This window comes from Artibeus jamaicensis, unplaced genomic scaffold, assembly GCF_021234435.1.
Source record: "Artibeus jamaicensis isolate MK-2021 breed Jamaican fruit bat unplaced genomic scaffold, CSHL_Jam_final contig_685, whole genome shotgun sequence".
NCBI classification, from domain to species: Eukaryota; Metazoa; Chordata; class Mammalia; order Chiroptera; family Phyllostomidae; genus Artibeus; species Artibeus jamaicensis.
The window spans coordinates 34273510-34293529 of NW_026521924.1; the positions used below are offsets into that span (position 1 = coordinate 34273510).

Sequence of the window (20020 nt, forward strand, 5' to 3'; positions counted from 1 at the left end):
GCAAAGTCTTCCTCGGTTGCAACAGTGTTCACAGGCAGAGGCCAAGGCACACAGGCTGGCCCACGGCCTGGCTCCTGGGGAGCTCCAGCGTGGCGGAGTCCGTTGCCAGCCCACTGGGGGCCCCAGTTGAGCCGATGGTGCCAACGGTCCCTCTCCCGTCTCCTGGCCCACTTCCCAGCCTGACCCCGTGTCCGGGCCTCCCTCTGGCACTGGGGCCTCTGGAGGGCAGCCTCAGTCCCCTTGTCCCATCTCTGTGCCCTGCACAGGTGTGTGGGCAGGGCGCTGTAAACCCGGGGAGGCTGCCCCGCGGGGGCCCTCGGAGCTCGGGTCCCTTCCCGGCCACTGGCCACCGGCCACCAACCACCCCATTCCCTGGGCTGTGGAAATGAGGAGGGCACGACCTGACACAGGGGAGAAGACGCCAACAGCCCCCGAGGGGTCGTCTGCCTCCCACGTGTTCCCTGTCCTGCCGGAACCACGCACTGCGGTCCTTTGGTGACCGTTTAGGGCCATTAGCATTGACAACAAGCCGGAGAGTCTGGTTTCCAGCACCTGTCGTTGCCTGCCTTCTCTTGCTCTCTGGCCGAAAGCGTTGATTTGGGATTTGAGCCAAGTCACCTCTGGGGCGGTGGGTGGGGATGTGTACGTGTGTGGTGTGTTCGGTCACTGGTGGTGGCGTGGCTCACGGAGAGGGTGTCTTTTCGCCTAAGGTCTCACATGGTCTGGACACGTTGGATTAAACATAGTTGGAGAAGATTCTTTCTTGTAGGACTTCTCAGAGGCTTTACCTGCGAACGTGCCCTGTGACGATGCCATAGCAACCGTTCCCAGAGTCATTTCACCCCAGGACTCCTTCTTCCCATAGAGTCTCTCCCACCACCACTCACAGAACTGTCCCTGGGAGAGTGCCACCCATATATGAAAGGGCACCTGCTGGGCTTGGCGGGATCTGAGGCCACTTGAACACCAGCAGGGATGAGTGGCAGCCACGCAGGGAAGCCCACGCCCTCGTGGGTCCTGCGGCTGCCAGTGGCTGGATCTTCAGCAAGGCCCCAGGGAAGAGAAAGTATTTTTCAAGTGTCTGGGGGCTCCCAAAGTTGGGAGGGGTCTGTCCGGATGATCTGACCTACTTGTCCATGCTGGTGGCCGTCTCTTGCGTGGCTGCAAGAGATGAAGTCGGAGTCGGGGGGGGGGTGGCCCAGAGGGAGACATACCCACTATCACCCTCCTTTTGCGAAACCCACGGTGGGGGGCGTTGAAGAAGGGGCAGACGGTGCAGAAAGAGAAAGGAAAACAGAAGTTTCCACTTGTGCCGGATGGTTTTGTTTTTTTATCTGTTTGCAAATGTTCAGTGTGATGGTTTGAAAGCCAGCCGTGAAGCTGCCGCCGCCCACACAGAGCCGCCGTGGCACAGAGCTCCAGCAGGCAAGCCACCGCCCGGCGTCGGCCATTACACCGAACCCCCACCGGGCGGGCGCGCCCCTCCCCGGGCGTCCCTCAGCACCCACTCGCCCCGGCTCTCCTGCCACTGACACCCTCCACACACACACACACGCACACACACACGCACACACAAGTGTGTGTTTTTTCAAACCCTCCAGCCCTCGGTTTCTCTAGAGGAGGCATAAAGAGAAGCAAAGGCAGGTTGGGACGAGTGGGGAGAAAGCGCCTGCCTCGTCGGAGCCGCCGGTTCTCGGGAGAGCGCGGGGCCCCCACCTGCCCGTGGACTGGCCACTGAGAGGTGAGAGAGGTCTTCGTGATTTCTTTGTGCCCCCGGAGGTCTGGGAGGCCAGGCTGGACGAAGGGACCCGACTGTGGAACCCTGTCTGCTGCCTCCCCAGTGATTCCCTCAGGCAAGCCTGACGGATGCTCCCCGCCACGCACAGCCCCCACGCAGGTCCCCCAGAGTGAGTGCTTTGAACCGGGGGGCCTCCGAGCGCCCCCTCCACCACCTGTCAGCACAGCCTGGGGTGTGGATTCAGGTCAGATCCTGCCTTTGGCTGGACTTGCTGATTTCCACCTGAGGCTGCTGACCCCTCCCCGCGGCAGTGAGCACAGACCCATCGGTTTGGAGCCCTGCGGAATGATTCTCTGTCCAAGGGGCTTTGGGAAACCTGTTTCCCCGGTGACCCCAAGCCCGGCAATCAGGAGCCATCAGACCCAGCTGTCCAGCTAATCTGTATGAAATAGGCTTCCTTCCCGGTAGAAATCAACAAAGTTTAAAATAGAAGGGACGGTCACCAGAGACAAAACCGTGGGGCCCTCTGCGGAGCCACAGGCGGGGACCCCCACCTGGAAAATATTAAGTACAAATGACATAGCTCACGGCCGTGCGAGCCAGGAAGGGACCCGGTTTCCTTGCTTACTAAGCATGTTTGTGGGTCGGAGGGTGGCGGAGCGGGGACATCTCTCCTGGAGGGTCCAAACCTGTCAACGAGGAGGAGAGACGTCCAGGAGCCCCTGCAAAGATGGAGGGCAAGGAGAAAGGCCACGGCGCAACATGCGTGTGGAAGAGAAGCAGATAAAATAGCTCCGACTTCTGTGCAGGCAGGGAGGATGAATCAGTTAGCATAGGTCTATTTTTAGCCCCCAAGATCTGCTGTTACATGTTGCCTGGCATTAATTAATGTCGCAGGCATGGAGCATCTGCAGGGTCTGAAGGGCCCTAGCACGTGTCATCCAAACCGGGGGCGTCCACCCTGGCGGAGGGGCACCCTCGGGGTCTGCGGGGTCCAGCCTCCAACACAAACACGGGTCCAGAATGTTCCGCTCTCTGGCCGGGCTCTCCGGGTGTATCCGTTAATCTCCTGGCTTCAGCCCTCGGGGGTCTGGCCACTAGCCAAGGGAGGTTTGCGATTGTTATACTTTGTTTTCCAAAAAGGAAAGGCTGAAATTAAAAAAAAAAAAAAAAGAGAGAGGTTGGGGAGAGAGAGGTGTGGGATCATGGTGTGGAATAAGAAAACGGCACTGGGGCAACTCGCCGTCACAAAGAAGAACATGGCCGGTCATCCCCAAACGAGAGTGATTTCAATGAAATTTGTCGCATAACTGGGAAGCACCGTCTGACGTCCTTTAGACGAAGTGTGACGTAGCAGCAGGGACTGAGTACGGGGCCGGGCTGGGCCGGAGGTGGGCTGCAACTCTGGGTGCGGCCGACGACCCCCCAAGAGCCTGTTCCTGCGTCGAAGTGGAGGCCGCCGATCCGCAGAGAATCTGGATGCAGGTGTGGCCGCCGGCATGGCGCCTCGCTTCCCTTGGTGGCCACCGGGTAGCGGTCGGCTTGGGCATTGGGCAAGGATGAGAAGCGGAAGGCCAGGTGGTAGCTGAACTGTCAGGACAGCGTTTCGTGCACTTGCAGCCGGGACCCGGTCAATGAGAGGGCGAGAGCACCGCAGGGCCCCGAGTGAGATGAGACGGCCCTTGTCCTCTCTTACTCGGAATATCCCCCTGTTGTCCCAGGGCCGGCCGGACGGCTGGTCCGGCGCCATTGGTCCCGGCCTCCTCCATGCGACCACAGTCGTTGACGGCTGTGCTGAGTGGAGAGACACCGGGTGCGTGGGTGACCCCTGATGACTGCCAGCAAAGTCAGCTTCCGGGCCCCCAGGAAGCATCTCTGAATTTCCGATGTCCTTCAGATGGGTCAGAGCCCCACGTGGGGTGTGGGCAAGCGGGGTGCTGACCTCGAGTGTTACATTATGAGGCTCTATCCCATTCTTTCACCCAGACCACTGACCTGGGGGTCCTGAGCAACCCCCATCTCAGCTACGTGTGCCCGATGAGTCCCGTCCGCCTGACCATACCACGTCTCTACAGCGCCACCAAGCACCCCCTCCCCACGGCCTGTCCCCCCCGCACAGTGCCTCCACTAGTAACGGGAACCCTCTCCAGGTCAGCCGCGTCTGTGGGCACGAACGTCCCAGACAGGCACTCATCGGAAAAGGCTTGCAGGTGCCCGTCCTGTGTCAGACCTGGTGGGAGATGGCGGCTGTCACAAGAGAATCAACAGACAGCTTCCTCTGGGACCCCAGTCTGGAGTCCTTTGGCTGCTTTGTGACTTCTTGATGCATGTGGGGTTCTGATGCGCAAGACAGAGGAACCGGTCGCTGTCAGCAACGCGCCCGTCTGCTCGGCCCTGGGGGTTCTGACGGGAGCAGGGCTCATTGCCGCCTGGCTGCGTCCGGAGGGGCGGACTTGCCTGCCTTTACCGAATGCTCGCAAGGCCGGCCCTGTCGCCACCTCACGGAGCAGCAGGCACAGCACCCGGAGCCTTCTGTGCTTTATTTTTCGCACGTTATCTTAAACGGACAAAAAATTTGCCTGGCATTCTGTAGTCTAGCCATTGATTCTAAAAACATCTCGAAGGAAAATTGTCACTCCTGGGTGAGGTGCCCGTTTACCTGTACTGACAAACAGGTGGTGCACCTGTGGCCCTCGGCCATCTGGGAAAGACATGTGTCCCAGCCAGAAGAGCCCACGCTCAGCTCCTCAGAGGGAGGGACGTTCCCAGGAACCTGGAGCCTGGAGCCTGGAGCGCTCTCCACACATGCCTGGTGCTGATGCCTTTGGGGTTGACGGGGACTCCCAGGGCAGGGCAGTGTCCCTGACCCGCAGTGTGATTAAGGAATTGGGCGCAGGCACTCTGCACAAGTCCCAGTTGCCTGGCATGTGACAAGGAAGCCTGGAAGAGGCTCAGGACCCTCACTCTGGAGCAGCACCCGCCTCCCGCCAGCCCTGCGGGTACCCCGCATCCCCCTCCCCTCCTCGGGGACCCACCGTGGGCCTCACATCCTGAGCGCTGCCCTAGAAACCGGCCTGTTGATGAAAACACACGTCCCCTTCAGCACAGGAAACGCGGCCTCACGTTCTCGGTGGAAGCCACCAGACCCCTTGCAGAAACCAGAGAGGAACAGATTTCAGATTTTTAACTAAATTAGGAAACACATGTTCTCCCTCCCTCTGTCCCTCGCTCCCCTTGCAGCTCTTGGTTTACCTTGCCCGTGACCTCTGCCCCCCACCCCCCAGCCCACACTGGGAAGCTGGATGTTCAGGAAACAAAGCCCATGCCCCTCCGGGCTGAGGGGAAAGCGGGGAGAGAGCAGGATACGGGCGATGACAGAGGCGGTGGCCCCGGGCCCCGGGCCGGGCTGTCGTGTGGAACACATACAGGACGCCTCTTAAACCTGGAGTTGCAGTTATGCCACAAAAACTCTTCAGTGTGAGCATGTCCCAGCAATTGCACAGGCCACACTTATCCTAACATAGTATCCATTGTTTCTTTGAGATTCTGATTTAACCAGGTGGCCTCTGCTTTTTTATATTTGCTACAGCCCCTGACCGTTGTACAGGGAACCCACCAGGCGAGACTCAGAAGCTTCACGTTGTCACCTGTTAGGGCCACCTTCTCCCTCCGGCTTTGCTTCCTGACCCTCTGACATAAATAATAAACCAGCTTCGATGTTAATTGACGCGGGGGTCCCTCAGCACTGGCACCTGCTAACTGGTCCTGTGCGGGAGGGGTCTGCCCAATGGGGGCATGTCGCTGGTGGTTGTCCTGGGGGAAACGAAGGCCCAGGAGCTGGCGTGACTCAGGGGCCTGTCTCACTGAATACCACCTTCTGGCAGTGGGTGGGCAGGGACCCTCAGCGCAGAAGAAAGCAGGCTGGGAGGAGTCTTAATAGCAGGGTAGCTTGGGAAGGGTTGTGTCAACACATGCAAATTATATGCAGATACACTTGGCCACCCCGCAGGACGCCCCACCTGGATGGGAGACCCAGGAGCAGGTCCCCCAGCCCAGGGCCTCAGGCAGAGGCAGGTGTACCCTCCCGGCTGAGCACGCTGGGCCCGAGAGAGGGCCATGTTCCTGGGATGCACGTGGGCCGGGGCGGGAGGCGTGTGTGTATGTGTCAGCAAGCGACACACGTGCTCTGGGCTGGATGAGGATGCGAGGGGGCTGGTGTGGAGGAGGGTGCATGAGGCGGGGGGGGGGCGTGTTGATGGGTGCGTGACTCGCCGCCTTGATCCGTGCACCTCCAGCAAGCCACACGGCTCCCGTCTCCTGGGATAACCTCTCCCCAGGCCCCCCTTGCCCCTCCACGCAGAGGAGGAGGAGGCAGCCCCTCTCCCTGGGCAGATTAGAGCCAGTTGACAGGAACCATGCTGAACAGGGCAGCGGTGTTAGCATTTCTGGGGCCTGGGGTCTACCCGACGGGGGGGGCCCTTGTTGCTCCATTCTCACTGGTGCCTGGTGCTCTTGTTGTCCCTGGTGGACAGGTGGACCCAGGAGGCTCGGAAAGGTCAAGTGACTTGCCCACAACTAGGGAGACATCCAGTCCAGGTTCAAGGGCGGGTGCCACATCCTCCCATGGCCTGTGATTTGGCCGGGTGAATAAACAAGCGTTAAGACCTGGATCTTGGGCCCAGCTTTCAGAAGAGAAAACACTCTTCTGGAAAGTTCTTGATGGAGACTTGGAGCAGTTTTAACCGAGATAATTTGGGATCCGTGCCCTTAGGGTGAATAGGGTTGGGCTAATGTCTGTGCCCACTGGGCCTGGTGTGCGCTCTCCATGCAAGAGAGACGTTGTGAACGTGGGCGAGGAGTGGGCTTCCCTGCCTCCTCCTGAGTCTGCCAAAGGGGTTGACTCTGTGGCTACCCATGCTGGCGTGGGGCTGGTAACTTGGGTCCCAGCGGTGTGCTTCTGGATGGCTGGCAGAGTGGCCGGGGAGGTGGCCTCACCCGTACGGGCCATAAGTGGACCATGACCGCTTCCCTCGCGTCAGTCACTGTGGCGGGCCGGGCCCCGTCTCGGGCGCTCAGACTGCAGGGGCTCCAGCGGTCTGAAAGGTGCGGCTCTCCCCGTGGAAGTTCTCAGAACCCAGAAAACCAAGCTACATCCATGACCATGGGAGGCTGCCAAAGATACATGTCCCCCAACGTGCCACAGACCACGTGCTGCTGAGGGTCCAGCTGGGGGGATCCTCTCCTGCCATTGAGAAGGAGGCTCAAGCAGAACGCTTCGGTGGGCGGGGCGTTTGTGCACTGACCCACCTGTGCCAGCGGTGGGCTCAGAGCTGGTGACGAGGTAGGAAGGTCCTTGACCTCTGGGGGTGGCATTGTTACGCAGCTAATGCTTAGTTATCACCGTGTTGAGTGCAGGGGGCAAGGCTGGTCAGGGAGCGGGCACCTGGGAAGTCTTCCAGGGGACCAGAGAGCTGAGCGAAGGCAGGGAGGTTCAGTGGGAGGTGGCGAGAACCTCAGCTCTGGTGGGGCTGCGGCGGGGCCTCTGACTTCGAAGGAGCGTAAGGAGCTGAAAGGCAGAGAAACGAGGACGGGGTTCGGGAAGGGGGGGCAGGCAGAAGAGACCACTTCGCCCCCAGGAGTGGGGCCTGCAGGCGTGATGTCCTTATGACCGACGGAGGGGGCTTTGTGAGGGGCTATGTGACCGGGCTTTAGTGAGCAGTGGCCTGTACAGTTCGACTAAAACCCTGCTTGGCTGCCGCCGCCATCCCTGGCCCCGCAGGCCGTTTAGCAGCCGGCGCGGCGTCTCATCAGACCCTGTTCCCGAGTCCACCGCCTGCTCCCCACCTGGCACCCCCCCCCCCCCCCCCGCCCGCCACCTTCCTTCAGAGAACACGTGCTTTGGCTGTGAGCCTGCACTCTCCCGGGTTCTTCCTCTTTGAGCCAAATCTGCACAACTGAACCCCGAGGGAACAGGAAAGAGTGGACGAGATAGGAAGCATGCTTCAGACCTGGGCCTGATTTGGGCTCAGTCCTCCACGCCGGGCCGGGGGCCTCTTTCCGGGCGGGGCTCCCCGGGGAGCGGGCTGGGCAGGAGGGGCGGGCGTTCCACGGCCCACAAGGTGAAGTGCCTCATTGCCACTGCCAAGGCCTGACTGGGAGGCAGGACGAATGTGTTCGGCTGTCCCAAGGGCCCAGCCACACACTCTGAGGGGGTACGGTTGAGGTAGGGTGTCCCTGCCATGCTGAGCTATGGAGGGACCTCGAGGACGCTCTGGACAGTGTGGCCTCAAAGAAGGCATTCCTGCCCCGCTGCTTCACCTTGGGGCGAACTCTTTCTTTGAAAAAGCCTCAGACAACTTCCATTCTCTCCACAAAGAGGTGCCAGCCGGTCCACAGTTGCTCACCAGGCGGGCCCGCTTGGAGCTCGGCCGAGAGGGCTGGAGTTTCGTCTACAGCGTTAGGGACCGCTGCGTCCGGGGAAGATGCCCAGCTCACGCCGGCTCTTCCCTCTGGGTGCAGAGGGGAGTCTGCACTCTGCCTTTGGAGGGAAATCGGGTGGCTTATACCGTGAGCTCTGCTTCCGTCCAAAAAAGATTTGGGGTACTTACAGCGAGAGCACAAGTGGAGGATAAGACAGGGGGACATGGAGCCGGAACCCGAGATCCGAGCCCGGGAGAAGAGGGGAAACGCCAGGGTGGCGCCGGCCAGGCCTGGATTCAGGAATAGTCGCGCTTGGGTTTTGCCAGGGCCAGAGGATTCCTGGCTTGGAGAGGCAGTCGGCAGAGGCTAATGGAGAAACCTGTGTTTTAATCTGTTAATTGAAATGTTTGAAACATGCCTTTTTTTGGTAAAATGCATCTCAAAGGTTTTGATTAGCCTGGTTCCCAAGGGGTAGGGGCAGGGGTGGGACCTTAGCCATTGAGCTCCTGATCTGGACTGGTGAACTCTCCCCTTTAAAACAAAAACAGCAATAAAAACAACAATACCAAAAAAAGTCTTTACCTAAGAAACTTTTGAGAGTAGGAGGAAGGGGAACCCGTTTTTCTCGTTGTTGCTGAAATGTAAAGTTTTTTTCTTTTCTGGTCTAAAAATTCAGCTACAAATCCAGCGGGTGACATCAGCGAAATCGCCTCAGGTGCCAAACGAGATTTCGTTTTTACTCTCTGTGGCTGAAGAAGCCTGAGAGCCAAGCGTTCGAGAGACACATCATGTCTTTCTAAGTGAGGATGAGATTTGCAGGGAGACCGAGTGCCCCCCCCCCCCCGTCTGTCGCTCAGGCACTTGCTGTGTGTGGCTGGGAGTGAGCACGGCTGGGTTGGCAGTCTGGGGCTGTGACTTCAGAGGTGCTGGGGGGAGGGACAGCACATTGCTGCGGGCCCTGCGAGGCTCCCTGCATCCCAGTTGCAGCCAGGAGCCAGCTGGATGGGACCATGCCCACCAGTCTGATGAGGCTGTCCTGGAAAGGGCTGGAGGCCGGGCATTCACTCCCCAAGCAACCTTTCCTGCACAGGGAGAAGGGACAGAGACAGTTTGGGAAAACCGTCTTGTGACTTAGAGGGACATCATCTTGGTGGGTCTCCACCCTCTGCCCGCCGAGCCGCTGGTTTCAGCAGAAGGGGTCTCCCTGCTTCTTCTCCTGGGCCTCTGGGCCAGAGACACCCTCCCCTCCGTCCCCAAGCCCAGCCTGTCCCTGGGTCAGGGGAGTCCTTGGGGCCAACCCCGGGGATTCTTCTCTTCCTCCTCCTCCGTTCCCTTCGCCTCCTCCTTCTTTTTTAAAAAAACCTTTTTAACTTAACTTTCGGAGAGACTTTTTTTTAAAAATCAACTTTGCCCTTTGGGGTCATTGTAGGTTTGCAGGAAGGTTGCAGCATGTGAGCACAGGGGGTCCCCACACCCCTCGGTCCCCTCCCTCGGGGGGCACGGACATTTGTCACCCTGAGATGCAGGATAGTAACTGGACTCCCAACCTCGTCTGGGTCTCAGTTGTGTGTCCATGAACTTTGTCTTTCTGCTCCAGGATCCACACCAGGGGCCGGGGTTACCTTTTTCAGAACGTTCACGCTCGGGGAGTTATTTTAATGGCCACGTCAATTGTGATGACAGCTGTGTATTAAGTGGTTAAGAGCAGGCCACTTGGAAGAAGTACATCGTAAATATCAGTGACGATGACACGCAGCCCCACTGAAAGGAAGGGCGTTGTTCATGGTCCCCTGAGAGCCAGTGACAAAGTGTGTCCCCGTCCAGGCCGGGGCCCCCTCCGCCACATGACAGCACCTCTCTCCTCCGTAGAAGGGAGGTAGGAAGGAGGCGGAGGAAGCTCTCGGTGGAAATAACGTTTCCAGTTCAATTATTCTACTGATCCTTGACCCCCTCATTCCCATGGATAATCAAAAACTGGCTGGATGCATCGTGTTTTAAGTAAAAAACACCTTTTACTTCCTTTAAGTAAAAGGAAGTGGCCTTGGGGACGTGTGGGCGGGTGGCTGCCTGGGGTTCGCGTGCAAATCACACCAGGGGGGGCCTGATCCGCAGGTAATGACAGCAGCGGCCATCGGCACCGCGTCGCACAGCTGTGCGGGCTCCTTTCCTCGGTGGCACCCCTCTTTTGACGATGAGGCCTGTGTGGGGGAGGGACCCAAGCCTGATGAGGGGACAGGCTTAAATGGAAACCTGGGTGCGTGGATCCCCGACGTGTGGAGAGGGCCGTGTCCCACAACCTGCTCCTCAAGAAGCCCTTGCGCCCAGCGGGAGGCTGAGACCAGGCCCCTCTCGGGCTCGCATGCCAGGCAGGTCCCACCTGGTTTGTGACTTAGTAGGTCTCCCATGCCAGGCCTGAGCTGGCTCTGGGAGTGAGGGACTTGATGAGTGTGGCGCTCAGCAGATGGCCACCAGGGCCGACGGCGTCCAGCGTGGCGGGGAGTGCGCGGTCCCCCTCCATGAGTTCTCAGGGAGGGACAGGCAGGCCGTCTCGCAGGCTCCGGCAGGGTCTGGGTTCTTCACCCGTGCGGTCCCCAGTGTGGACCAGAGTGCTGAAGTGAGCACACACGCACACATGTCCCCCGTTCTCATCGCTCGTCCGCCACCTCTGGGACCAGGATGCGGTGCTAGGCTCAGTTCAGTGCCTTGAAGAGGGCTGCCAGGGGTGGGGGTGGGGGACGGGCAGGCAGATGTGGGACCATCCAGAGAGACCTGTCTTGTAGTCGCTATCGATTTGACTCATCCGAGGCACAGAGAAGCGCTGCTCAGCCTGCCCTGCTCGCTGGTGAGGCCCGGCCGGGCCCCCGGGCCCCAGGTTTCCTGCTCAGACTCACCCACATGCCCAGCCCCAGTGAGCCAGGTGGCAGACTGCAGAACAGCCACGGGGGCGGAGCGGGGTGGGGGCAGCCACAGCCAGCCCCTCCCTGTGGCCTTCTGCTGTGCAACTGAACATTTGGGGACTGGAGGAGGCCCGGGGACCCCGCTGGGTTCCCTTGGCCGTGGCCATGTGTGCTGTTGGGGCGGTGGGCTGGTGCCTGCGGCGTCGCCCCCGGGGCCCCTTATTCCTGTCCCCTGCTCCCCCTTGGACCCCCAGGGCGTCTGACGCCTTTGCCTGGCTTGGCGGCTTTTTCTCTGAGATAGCTTTGTGGTGCAGCACAGCCATTGTAGGCTGCAGTTTTGCCAAATGAGCCTGGCTTTTGGCAAGGGAGCGATCCTATCTTTTTTTTTTTTGGTTTGTTTCCTTGGGAATAAAAGGCCCGAGGAAGCAAGTTCACCATTCTTTGGAAATTTCTTTCTCTTTGGTGACTGTTGCCACTCGCTTAGCTCATTGGCTGTTTGCTGCCTGCTCCGGAGAGCTGAATCACATCACGGCACTGAGAAAAATTGGAAGGGGAGCGAGGCATTTATTATATTGAGATATAACTCACACACTATAATGTTTATCCTTTTAAAGTGTGCAATTTAGTGGCTGTTAGTATAGTCACAAAGTTGTGCAGTTGTCACTATTATGTAATTCTAGAACATTCTCTGCTCTCCTCAAATGAACTGCATCCCCATCAGCCCTCACCTCTCTCCCTCCCCCAGGCCCTGGCAAGCACTCACCCGCTTTCTACTCACCGGTTTGCTGCTCTGGACGGCTCTTTCACTGAGCACAGCCTGTTCAAGGTTCCCTTTATTTTTATTTGTTTTTTAATCTTTATCTGAGGACATTTTTTCATTGCTTTCAACAGAGATGGATGGAAGGGAGAGGGGGGTGAGAGAGATAGAGAGAGAGAAACACGGATCGGTTGCCTCCCATACGCCCACCGACGGGGGTGGGGGAACTGACCCCACATCCTAGGTACACGCCCGCCGTGGCGAGGATTGCACCTGCCCACGGGACGATGGTCCAACCGGCCGAGCCACCCGGCCAGAGAGGACCTTCTTCCTTTTAGTCTCCTAATGCTGCTCCGTTGCAGGAATATGCCACATTCAATTTATCCATTCAGTGGTTGGGATATTTACTTTTCATCAACTCCAGAGGTATTTTTTAAAAAGTAGTTCTTGTAGAGGAAACTTTTCATGAATTTATCTTCTCAAGGGGCATTCAGACTGCGGCTCGAGAGGAAAAAGGCAAACGAGGTTATTTCAGGCTCCAGGGACAGGCTCGTCCCTGAGGACTCCCCTGGTGAAACCTGGGGTGCTGCTGACCAGGCCCCCCCCAGGGAGCCTCGCGCACCCCGGCCTGCTCCTCTTCCACGGCTCTCTGCTCTTGAGCAGCTGGGGGTTCCCCCTACTCCGGGGAAGGGCCCATCTCTCCAGCATAAAGGGGGGATGTTTTGCTGGCGTGTCAACCTGCATTTCCAGTGCCTGCCTCCCCCTCCCTCCCCACGTCCGTGGCTGCCCGCGCCTTCCCCATTTGGGCAGCAGATCACTCGTGAGTGCCCGACTGTTGCGCACAGTCAGCCCTCCCTGGCTTACCTCTTGCTGTTGCTCTTGCCTGTCACACTCTTATGCATCCTGCAATACCCATCTCCACTGTCATCTCCTCCAGGAAGTCTCCCCAAACCCTCTTCCCCTGGGCTGCCCCAGCACTGTGTTGGTCTGCCCAATGGCCTGGGGGGTGGGGGTGGGGCTCTTATGATACTCAGTAGCAGCAGAGGTGCTAGTGACCATAAATCAGACCCGACGCCGTGTCAGTGCCTGGCAACAGGCATTGACTCCTTGGTTGCTGGGTCCTGGGAGTCCCTGGGAGGGGAAGGGATGCTGGGGTTGATGTCAGCTGACTGCGCACCTGTCCCTCTCCCGTTCTCGGCTGCACGTGCCCCCTGTAGCCTCTTGCACGCTCATGGTTCACACTGCCAGCAAGGTGCCTGCTCACCAATACGGCGGCTCCAGGAGTGGCAACCATGGGAACCTGCATAATCTGGTTCGAAGCCCAGCTCACGGGGCCAGATGAGACCCCGCCAAACCCCATCTAGTGAACAGGAGGCTTTGGCGCACGTACAGCTGTTCCCGGAGGCGAAGTGGGCTGAAGGAGCAGCAGCCTCCGGTGAGAGCCAGCCTGAAGGAGTTAATGTGCATCACTCTGCGTGGACGGCTTCGCCTCCGGTGGCCCCGGCTCGCCCCAAATGTGTTTCTCGCCATTAGCTCCTTTTCCGGTTTAGAGATCCGATTTGCTTCTCAGCCCCCGCCATTTAGTGTAATTGGATTTTTCACCCTCCATCACTCCCGAGCTTGCTCCTTCCAAAGTCACAGAGCCCAGGGCAGGGACTCGGGTGGGCAGAGAGAGGAGCTCATCGTGGCGCAGAATTGAAGGGGCCCTCAAAACCTCTCCATCAAGACCACAGCTCAGGGCCATGCGTGCAAAATAAAAATCAACACCAAAAATTTTACACTGAACCCCCTGTGAAAATGCTGGTTGAAGGCGGCCCCGCAGAGACCGTTGGGTGGCCTCTGACAACGGGGTTAGGTGCCCTTCTGGGCCCTCGGGAGCCCCCAGGCTCACGAGGGGGCTTTGGCGATGCTCCTCCCTCCCTCCCGGGGCCAGGAAAGCAACCCCGCTGGCTCTCAGCTCTCCACCTGCGCAGAGTCCCTTGGTCTGTAACCTGGTGGGTGCTGCACCCCCATTCCAGGCTGCAGTCCCTCTCTAGGGGCCTTAGACCCCCAGTCCCCGGGTGGAGAGCTGGTCTCTAATGTTTCCCTTCTCCGTGTCTCTCTCTTCCTGTTTTCAAGCGCTGCTGCTGTGACATGAAGAAGCGTAGAGACGTTCATTCACTTCCTATTTCTGAGCCTGGGCTGCTTCCATCTCTGCCCGAGTCTCCACATCTGTGCACGGCGCCTTTTCTCCGTTAGATGCGGGTGGCTCAGAGGCTGAGCCCTGGGAAGTCAACCTCTTTTCTTTTCTCTTCTAAACCGCAGGGGGTCTCTCTCTGCCCTGCAGAGCAGGACCCGCGGTGAGACAGGTGCCAGCTCCCTGCTCTGGGAGGAGTGTCCCTGGGCCCCCTCTCTCGGGGGGGCGGGCCCACCTGTCTTTGCCCTGGCTGTGGATGCATTCTCGGTTTGCGTTGGAATCTGAGCGCCATCGGCCCAAAACTCATCCCTCTTCTTACAGGTATGTAACGTGCTGTACCAGATAGGTATACAGAAGGTGTCAGTTTAAAAAAAAAAACAAAACAAGATTTGTTTTTTACTGTGTGCTTGCTGATGTGTCTTCGAGCACATGGTTACGGAGAAGACGCTCCGTAGGACTGGGCCTGGCCCGGCTGGGTAATTCTCTTGGGTGCTTCACCCCAACTGTTGCTTTTGTCAAAATATTGACTGCAAGTCCCGATGCCTGTCAGGAGCCAGATCCATAGTCCACGCTGCACTGAACGTAAAAATGAGCTGGGAGGAATATCTGTGGCTTCGTCACAGTGTTTTCATGGGCAACGGCAGACCGAACCCAACAGCAGGTGTGAATGGGTTAGAAACGTCGCTTACATTAGCCCCGAGCTTGGAAAACAAAACGTACAGTAGACTCTACAGGTCGAGACCCTTGGCAGTGGTATTATTTACGGCTGTCCTGCTGGTCAACCGCCCACGGGAGCATTTTTCAATGTGATTTACCAGGGGCCGTGGACTCTGGGCCATGTATTTCTACAGGAGTTTGGTTTCCCAGTCTCCAAAATAGCTAAGAGCTGGAGGGCCTGTCTGATAAGGCTGGAGCCCGAGTTCTGGGAGGTGACACGGGTCTCCGTTCCCGCAGCAAATCTTACTCTAAGAATGAAACCCGAGATGTTATCTGCCCCCAGTGCCGCGGGGAACCGGATGCAACCTAGGGGAATGGTAACACCGCTGACTGGGAAAAGCAGGACAAACGTCAGGGCCTGTCTGAAATAACGTGCCTTTTTTAACCGGCCTCCTTCCATTACCCCAGGAAAGATCCATCATTTAGGATCACAAGGTGACTACTAATTAGAGCAAGTGTTCTGCAGGCATCACGGGGGCTGTGGGAAGATTTGGAGAAAGCCAGAGGGTGGATGAAGGTTGCCCTCCGACTGGGAAGCTGGGGGCGGGGGGGTGGTCGTGGAGGAGAAAGTCCATGGGAGCAGGGTCACCCCCAAGTGTCTAGCTGGGCTACCCTGGTGTGGCCATGCTCGGGAATTTCTGCAGAGCCCGTTAGGAGCAGCCGCAGGAAGGCTTCGCTCTGCCTTGCGCTGGGAACCGAGTGAGAGGCGGTTGCGGGTCTTCACAGCTTGCGTCGTAGTTTCCATAGGATCCCTGCGAGGTCACAGTCAGGGTGTGGCCACTTCTTCTGGGGCAGGGATGTGGGATGTCTTTTGAATATAGAGGCACCGAAGGAGTGTGCAGGCTGAGTCTCGGTGTCTCCCAGGGTGGCCTTGTGGCTCGAGGAGCCAGGGCCACGGCTGCAGGTGGAGGAAAGCAGCTACAGCAAAGTCCGTCGCCTCCCATGCAGGGGAGGGCCTTCCTGTTTCAACGCTCTCTTTAAGGACTCACTCACTGCTTCTCATGTGTACACATTCGTCTTTGTGTTCTGAGATCCTTGGAGACTCACATGCAGCTGTAAGAAATAACCACAGGATCTCTGGTGGCCACCCTCAAGTCCATCCCGCTTTCCTCCTCTTAATCCCGGGTAAACACCCGCCTATTCTTCGGTCCCATAACTTGGCATTTCAAGAACCTTATATATGGTCATGGGGAGGTAGAACCCAGCCCAGGGCGTATAGTGAGCAATGTTCTGATAACTACGTACTGGGGTAGGTGGGCACTGGACATATTGGGGGACCACTTTGTAACGTATATGATTACCTAACCACTATGCTACACACGGAAACCAACGTAAAATAATATTGAAAGTAAACAGGAACTGGAAAATAAAGCATTTTTTGGAAGGACGCTGTATAAACGGAAGCAGTGTGTGGCTTTGGGGTCGGCTTTTCCACTCAGTGTAGTCCTCTGGAGGGTCGCCTGAATTGTTCAATATCCAGGTATTGAGAGTCTCCCCCCGCCCCGTTTATTGCTGAGCGATATTCTACGACATGGACATAGCACTGTGGCTGAAACGGTCCCCTGCAAGGGACATCTGGGCTGGTTCTGGCTTTTGTCCGGACAGACCTGGCTGGGCTGCGGTGTGAACAGAAGTCGTCCTTTCTCTGGGTCCAGTGCCCAGGAGTGTGGTTTGCGGGCTGAACCAGAGCCACGTGTGTGGCTTTGGAAGAGAAACTGTCCAACTCTTCTGCAGAATGGCTGTCCCACTCCACACCCTCCCGCGTGTGCCTGGCTTTTCCACGCCATCAGCTGCATCTGGGGTCGTCACAGTTTTCTATTTCTGCCGTCTGACAAGCGTGCGGTTGCACATTGCTGTGATTTTCATGTGTGTTTCTCGGGCAGCTGATATGTTGACCGTCTTTTCATACATCTGTGCGTTTTCTTTGGCTTATATTCTAATTGGGTTGTTGTTGAATTTTTTTCTAATGTTAAGTTTTCATTGTTCTTTATATATTCTAGACATGAGTCTTTTATCAGATGTGGGGCTCGCAAATATGTTTTTCTGGTAGCAGAGACATTCGTCGAGCAAACAGTTCTAATTTTGATGAGGTCCGATTGATCGACTTCCCCCTAGGGTTCATGCTTTTGGTGTTAAGCATAAATACTCTTCCCTGTGTCATAGATCCTGAAGATTTTCTCCTATTTTTTTCTAGAGCCTTGTAATTTTACATTTAAGCCTATTTTACATCTTGAGTTAATTTTTGTGTAAGACGGGAAGTTTAGGATGAGAGTTATTGTTTTGCTCATGGAGGTCAATTGCTTCAACCCTATTTGTTAAAGAGGTTGTACTCTCCTCAGTAAGTTGCTTTTGAAGCTTTGTTAAAGACCATTTGGGCATATTTGGATGGGCTTATTTGTTTTTGTAAATTCTGTTTTATTGATGTGTCTTTTCCTCACCGATATGACACAGTCTGGATTACTGTAGCTATGTAATACTTTTTCAAATCAGGTAGACCGATTCCTCCTATTTTATTATCCTTTTCCAAAATTGAGCTATTCTCACTCATTTATTTTCCTATCTAAATTTTAGAATAATCTTGTCTTTGCCCACAAAAATTCTTACTGGGGTTTTGATAGGAAAAGGAGCCTTGTGTGTAACTTTGGGGCGATCTGACAGCTTTATAATCCATGAACACAGTATGTATCTTTATTTTTTAAAAAATTGTTTTGCTTTTCTCTGAGTTCTTTTGCCAGTGTTTTGTAACTTTTAAGCATAGAGGTCCTATGCATGTTTTATTAGACCTTTGCCTAAATATTTCATTTTTTTGCTGAATAGTTATGTGTTATCCAAATGACCCACTGTGTATCTGGAGGGTGGTGGTAGTTTGTGATTTTCAGGGAGTTGTTGGCCCGTGCAGTCTAAGTTACCAAGTTCATGTGAACAGAGTCACGCGCACGGGGTCCCTCCTCCGCAGGGTCTGCAGGTGCAGCCTGGGGCGTGCGTTCGTATCTTCTCTCTATTCTCCCTCAATCTTAGTAAAGATTCCAAAGATCAGTTTTATGATCTTACTAAAGAACAAGCTTTTGAAAAATGGACCTCGTTATCTTGCTGTTCTCACTTCCTCAATTTCTTCCTCATTTCCTTCCTTCTGCTGGCTTTGGGCTGGTCATGTTTTTCTTTCACTGGATTGTGGAGGTCAGAGCGTGGGTTATTGACTGGAGGCTCTCTCTTTTCTCAGAGAAACACCTGGTGCCATAAAGTTCCACTAACTCGTGGTTTTGCTTTTCACTTTCATTCATTCGATGTGTTTTTTGTTGCCCCGGACATTTCCTCTCTGACCTGTGGGTTACGGAGCAGCGCACCGACCGGTTTCCCAGTGTCTGCGGTTTCCTGTTATCTTTCCATTGTTCATTTCCAGCCGGCTCCCCCTGCGGCCACACGTGCTGCGTGACTCCAGCCCTTCGGACGTGCTGAGGTTGGCTTTGTTGTGTGGCCCGAGGGGTGACCTGTCCTGGTGCAGCAGCCTGGCTCCAATCAGGGAGTCGAAGCCACAGAGTAGATTCGACCAGAGAAGTTTCACGCCACAATGGTTAATGCTACAAAGAGGGGTCTGGACACCGGAGGGGTAGAGCTCACTGGCTGCGCCAGCGGGGTGAGCAGCGGTGCTCCGTGGACGCCCAGCCGCAGGCGGGCGCATGTGGACTGAGCAGGAGTGGGGCTGCGGGCAGGTCCGCAGCAGGTTGAGGCCGCGGGGCTGGCTCCTGCAGACAGTCTGGCACCCAAACTTCTCGGCCAGCCCCCTGGGCCCTGCTGGAAATCGCAGGAAGCCTCTCCTTCCTGGGATGTCCTCCCAGCATCTTCTGTTTCCAGAAGACTAATTGTAAAATTAACCTGCAGTAATGCATGCTTAAAATTGTTACATAGGGAGGAGGAAGAAGTGGAGAATGATTACTATATGTAAGTAAACTCATTCGTGAAGCGCACATAGAAATCAGACACACAGCCCCTCCCAGCCTCCCTGTGCTAACTGACCATGAGGCTGAAGTTTACGTCACGACGTTCCCATTCCAGACTCCACTTGCCCTCAGGACAGAACCTCAGCTACCCGGGGTTCTTGACCTCCTGGAGTATCTCGTAATCCCTGAAAAATCTGAATATTTACTTGTCCCCCCCAAATCGCAGTCACACTAGTGTGTGGCTGTAGGTCCTTTAGGGAAGACTGGGAGGAAGATTCATAGCGTGTCTGTGTAACAATAATACAGGGTCCTTTTCCGAGGGGACCCAGGCTTCTCGCCAATCAAGGGCCCCCGGGAACTGCGAGCTATCTCAGGTCTGAAACCTGGAAGGAGGGTGCGGGTCTCGGTGACCAAGCCAGGTTACTAGCTACCACACTTAGAGGGTTTCTTGTTATGCAGATCAAGCAAAGTCCTGGCAGGCTTGACCCCTATGTCACTGTGAGGGACACCTTGATCAAGCAGCTCCTGCAGCTAGAGATCTCTGAGACCCAAAGAATGCAGACCGCTGGCATGTCACTATGCCCACTCTGTTACTGACACCCAAGGCTGCCCCTTGGCCTCTGCAGTCCTGTCTAAACCTTGGAGCCCAGCTTCAGGGTGGCGTCCCTGGAGTCATGCGGGGCTGGAGGAAAGGGCCACCATGGAGGTCGCCAGGGACCCAGGACCCTTCCTCAAGTTCAATGCCCTGGTCACCGCAGAGACTTCTGGGTCTTTTGGAGGACTGGGCTGGGCGGCTTCGATAGTGTCGCAGGGTATTTCTGGTCTGGCATTCCTCTACCCGACTCTCCTCGTCCACTTCAGCCAGAGGAACCTTGGCATCCCAGCCTCCCTGCAGGTGACTGAGGTGGCGGGATTCGGTAAGACAACCGAGGAGGCCATTAAAGCCACGTCCAGCCGTACAACTGATACAGCAGATCGGGGATCTCTAGTTAGTCCGGTCCCATCAATGAACCCAGCCTGACCGCTGGCGCTGATTTCTGCCCTTCTTGGAACAACACCCTTGCAGTCCAACCCCGTACTCGTGCCCCAGGTCTCTGCTGATGTAGATCGGCCAGGGGCTTCGACTTCTCTGCCGGGCGAGCTATTCCTGCCTGGTCCCTAGTGTGTCCTTGTGCCCCGGGATCGGGCTGGCATTTGACTTCGGTCACAGGTCTTTTGGCAACAGGGGGTGGTGGTGGTGAGCTCCGAGAACGAACAACCCCTTTCAAAGCATCAGCCCCAAGGGAGGGTGTCCAGGTTTTCAAGCTGAGGAAGACCAGTCTTCTTGGACCCTGGAGAGAAAGGGGCTCATAATGACTTGGGGGTCGACAACGTCCA

The 20020-nt window shown here is 56.6% G+C and overlaps 1 protein-coding gene across 4 annotated transcripts in view; it reads left to right on the top strand.

The window, feature by feature from the left end:
* Nucleotides 1–1481: 1481 nt before the first annotated feature.
* Nucleotides 1482–20020, top strand: part of ZNF831 (zinc finger protein 831) — an 86351-nt gene continuing 67812 nt past the window's right edge. For 3 of the 4 annotated variants that reach the window (XM_037153561.2, XM_053671346.1, XM_053671345.1), the window contains exon 1: nucleotides 14003–14309. The gene's annotated coding sequence lies outside the window, so the exon portion shown is untranslated. Of the gene's footprint in view, nucleotides 1742–14002; nucleotides 14310–20020 lie in introns of those variants that run through there. The other variant, XM_053671344.1, reaches the window with a different exon arrangement.